This window comes from Melanerpes formicivorus, unplaced genomic scaffold (genome assembly GCF_026170545.1).
Source record: "Melanerpes formicivorus ecotype bairdi unplaced genomic scaffold, bMelFor1.0.p_v2 SCAF_111, whole genome shotgun sequence".
Lineage (NCBI taxonomy): Eukaryota > Metazoa > Chordata > Aves > Piciformes > Picidae > Melanerpes > Melanerpes formicivorus.
The window spans coordinates 34,481-39,113 of NW_027142463.1; the positions used below are offsets into that span (position 1 = coordinate 34,481).

The 4,633-nt window shown below is 62.1% G+C and overlaps 1 long non-coding RNA gene across 4 annotated transcripts; it reads right to left on the minus strand.

Annotated features, from left to right (window-relative positions):
- Positions 1-1,128: 1,128 nt before the first annotated feature.
- On the minus strand, positions 1,129-3,832 carry LOC137455799 (uncharacterized). Of its 4 annotated transcripts, none has more exons than XR_010990917.1 (3): positions 3,576-3,832; positions 2,683-3,085; positions 1,129-2,018 (listed from the first exon to the last, which is right to left on the minus strand). It is a non-coding gene; the product is annotated as an uncharacterized lncRNA (long non-coding RNA). The 4 variants fall into 4 exon arrangements; XR_010990920.1 differs by having other exon boundaries at positions 2,683-2,868; positions 3,576-3,831; XR_010990919.1 differs by having other exon boundaries at positions 2,683-2,872; positions 3,576-3,831.
- Positions 3,833-4,633: the final 801 nt, after the last annotated feature.

The following is a 4,633-nucleotide window of genomic DNA, read 5'->3' on the forward strand; positions in this document are numbered from 1 at the left end:
GCCTTCGCCAAGCTGGCCACCCCCCACCCCCCCCAAAACACAGAGGCGGCTGACAAGCCAGCCACGCATCCCACCCACCCCAGTCACAACAGAGGCCGCCGCTGCCAAGCCAGCCACCCCCCAGCCCCGCAACAGAAGCTGCCGCCACCAAGCCGGCCACCCCCTAACCCCCCCAAAAACCAGAGGGCACTGCCACCAAGCCTACCCCCACCCAATAACAGAGGCCACCGCCAAAAAGCCAGCCACACCCCCACACCCAAAAACATGGGCTGCCGCCAAACCAGCCTCCACCCCTACCCCACACACACAACAGAGGCTGCTGCCGAGGCAGCCACACATCCCACCCCCCACCCAACAGAGGCTGCCACTGCCATGCCAGCCAACCCCCCAACCAACAACAGACACTGCCACCACCAAGCCAGCCACCCCCCCACCCACCCAACACCAACAGAGACCGCCGCCAAAAAGCCAGCCACCCTCCCCAACCAACCACATAAGCCGCTGCCCGCCAAGCCAGTCAACCCCCCCACCCCAGCAAGAGAAGCTGCCGCCCCCAAGCCAGGCGCCCCCAAAGCCCCCAAAAAAACAGAGGCCGCCGCCGCACCAGCGAATCCCCCCATACCCCCCAGCAACAGAAGCTGCTGCAGCCAGCCACCCCCCAACCCCCCCAAAAAATGGAGGGTGACGCCACCAAGCCAGCGACCCCCCCATCCCCACCCAATAACAGAGGCCACCGCCAAACCAGCCACGCATCCCACCCCCCCAACCAATAACAGAGGCCACCGCCAGGCCAAGCCCCCCCCCACGCCCCACCCAATAACAGAAGCTGCCGCCAAAAAGCCAGCCACACCCACACACACACCCAAAAACATGGGCTGCCACCAAACCAGCCAACACCCCCCACCCAACAACAAAGGCTGTGGCCAAGCCAGCCACGCATCCCGCCCCCCACCCAACAGAAGCCGCCGCTGCCAAGCCGGCCAACCCCCCAACCAACAACAGACGCTGCTGCCGCCGCCAAGCCAGCCAACCCCCCCGCCCAATAACAGAGGCCGCCGCTGCCAAGCTGGCCAACCCCCCACACACACCAGAGGCTGCCAGCAAGCCAGCCCCCACTCCCCCCCCCAACTAACCCTAACCATCCAACTGAAGTGCCCCCAGGTGACCCTCCATTGGCTCCCACATGTCCCTGAATTCCTCTTTGATACCCCCCACACCCACCATAGATGCCCACAAACCCCCTGAAGTGGGGGGGGGACGCTGACCGGTCAGGGGGGGCATCTCCTCCGGGTGCGTGGGGAGCGACTCAGCTGGCCTCTCTTCAGAGGCCTTTCCATTCAAATTAAACAACTGAATATAAAACCAGTGGGGTCTCCTTTGTGTGTGTTGTGCGGTTTTAATTTGCCGCTCAGGGCCATTGGAAACCTTTTGGCGTACACGTTACTACTGCTCTGCAACCTCTGGAGGAACAGCATGGCTTTTCCTCCGCTACAATACCTCACGCTAATACTTACGTTTTGTCATGGGTTTCCGTCCCCTCCGGGAACGTTCGGGCAAGCAGTCCGCCGGCAGCGTTTGGGAGAGGCTGCCCCCGCCCCTCGGCTGTGTCGTCGCTGCAGCGATTTGACCCTTACCTGGGAGCTCAGAGCTTGGATGGTGTCGAGGCTGAGAATCTCTCTCCTGCTCCCCCCCTCCTCCCTCCCAACAGAGGGGGGAAAAAAAAAAAAGGAAAGGACCAAATCCAGCAAGAAATAATTTGGAGTCAGCTGGGAAGCAGAGAGTTTAGTAGAACACTCGCAAGCCCTCCACCCTGTCTTCAGAATGGGCGTTCACCCGCCACAAGCCACCCCTCCATTCCCCTCCCGCTCCCCTGTCACAGCCCTGTCATCCACTCTTGGCACGTGGTATTCGACTCCTCGAGGCGAGTCCCTGGTTATCCCGGCTCGTTCTCTCTCAGGGCAGTCTCTCTGGTGCTGGAACTGGGCAGGGATGTGGAGAAGAATCAGGAATCAGTCTGACTTTGAAAGGAAAAGAGGAAAAAAAAAAAATCAGGAACAGTCCATTGCTGCAGGGACAGCAGGAACAAGTACAGGTGGGATGACCCAGGAGCTCTGTGGGTTGCTGTGCAGTGTGTATGTTGAGTCCTGGACGCCAGGCTGGTGTTAAGCCAGGAGGGAAAGAGGTTAGACCGACTTCTAACTATTCGCACAGTGACTATAATGCATTGATGTGTGTTGCCCCCTCTGAGTTCATCCTCTCTCAGCCGGAGTCACATTCTGCTGTGGGATACGCTGAATGTCCCCAGTTTCCAACATGCTCCGCTAGGTGTGACCAGGCCTCTTGGCAGCAGCCGCCCCTGGGGTTGGTTTGCCCGGCGCTGGCAAGCCCTCCGCCCTGTTTTTGCAATGGTCTGTAACCCCCCCACAATCGCCCACCCCCACGTGGCATCGCGGTAGGAAAGACAGAGACAGCTGAGGGGCTGCCCTGCTTCTGATAGCCCCGACCCACGGACGCCCTTCTTGGTAGGGTTTGCGCCTTCGGGACGCAGCTGAGTTTTTGCTGCGCCTCTCTGTGAGAGCTGTTGCGTGGCTCTGCGTCTCCGAGCGTGTTCCCTGTTCCCCAGGATTTACTACGCCCCCATTGCCTTGCAGTCGGTGCATTTCTCCCTGGCCATCAACCAACCTCTAATGCCTGTTGCTCTCTAATTAAATCTTTCGATGGTTTCAGCTTTCTGAGCCTGTGTTGGTACGACTCCTGCTCAGGGCACCGTGAGAGAGACAAACCCTCCTTCTGTCCTGTGGTTCCGGGAAGGGTCCTGGCACTCGCAGGCAGGCACCAACGGGGTAGCGACTGTGAAGTGACATCAGCCTTGCTTGGTCGACCAAGTGGAAAGCAAAGAGTCAAACGGTAAGGAGTGGAGCAAAAAGCAAAGCTTAGCTCTCAGTTACTCACGTTGTAAAGCTGTGAGTAGGTTTCCCTGCACCCTAGAAAAACACTGCACAGGCATCTCATTTTTCTCTGGCATTCATTTAACTCGCAGAGCTGTGGGGGAGTTACTGGGAGACTTGGAAAGGCAGTGAGAGCACTAGGAAGGGAATTTGGAGTTACGGGGAGGAACACAAAGACGACAGGTGCCACGCTAGAAGAGCACTTACTGTTACCGGGAGAAGACCCCTCCTGACTCTTCCTGACTGCTGCTCGCCCCGGCCCGCCCGCCCGCTCGCTCGCTCGCCCCGGCCCGCCCGCCCGCTCGCTCGCTCGCCCCGGCCCGCCCGCCCGCTCGCTCGCTCGCCCCGGCCCGCCCGCCCGCTCGCTCGCCCCGGCCCGCCCGCCCGCCCGCTCGCCCCGGCCCGCCCGCCCGCCCGCTCGCCCCGGCCGGCCCGCCCGCCCGCTCGCCCCGGCCGGCCCGCCCGCCCCGGCCCCAGCCCCGGCCGGTAGTGCGCGAGTCCCCTGCCCCGTCGCGGCTCCCAAACGGTCCCGGCTCGGCTCCGGGAACCCCCCTGCAAGCAAAGCCAGAGTGCGGTCCTGCAGCTGCCAGAGAAAAGCCCCGGAGAGCTGTGGAGGCAGGCACTCACCTAGCACGGAGCGAGCAGGAACCCGATAGCCCCGGCGGGCCAGTGAGCGCCGTTTTAAAGCCGCCAGCCCCGTGCGCGCGAACAACCCTCGCTGCGACGCATGCGCTGAACCCATGGCAACGATCGCGACGCTATCGCCCTGGCGGGACTGGAGCCTCGCTGCGGCGCAGGAGTTGTACCCATGTCAGCGATCGAGTCAGGCTCTCTCTCCCTTTTCCCTTCTCCCCCTAACAACTTTCCAGCATTTCAAGCGTTCAGCGCGGTTCGCTGCAGCGCTGAGCGCCCTCGGGGCTGCACGCGCCGCGGCACGGCGGCGGTGCCGCCCGTGACGCACGCGGGGGCGGCCCTGAGCACTGCCCTGGGCGTGGGCAGCAGCTCGGCCCGGCCCCGTTCGGGATGTTTTGGCATTTAAATCGAAACCCTACACCGCGCGCAGGTAAAAGCCTCTGTTTATGATGGGTACGGCCGCAGGCTGTGCTTATAGCTCAAGCCCCTGTGTGACTTCATTACGATTCTCACAGCCTTTAAAACAGAGAGGGGAGACGGGGGGTCGTTTCCAAAGTTTTGTGACACAGCAGTCGCTCCAACTCCTCCCTCTCCAGCTGGAGAGGGTCTGCTCCGCATCGCCTCTCACGGCACTGACGCTGTGAAATGTTCTGTGGTCCCCTCCGAGACTTGTCAGCGGTTTAGGGGGGTGCCCCCAGCCCTCACCTGCTCCTCTGCTGCAGCATCCCCCTGCCCCATGTCCGCCCAGAATCCCCCCGCTCCCTTTGATTCTCCCCCCAAAAGGCAGAATGTGAAGCAAACTGCCCGGCCAGCAGCTCGGTCCTTTCCTAGTCAGTTGTGTACACATCCCCTCTCCCCCCGAAGGGGAGCTCTGCTGCAGCAATGAAGGGGGGCAGGGAAGGGTCCCCCACAAACAGCTGCAGCTACTCCAGCCCCCGTGCTGCCGGCTGGTGGCTGCCCCACAGTGGGGAATGTGCCAGAGGTCGATGTCTCTCACACCCAGTTTGGGTTGGACCCCTGGGCAGCGATGCTCCACCCGAGGCCTCCATCGG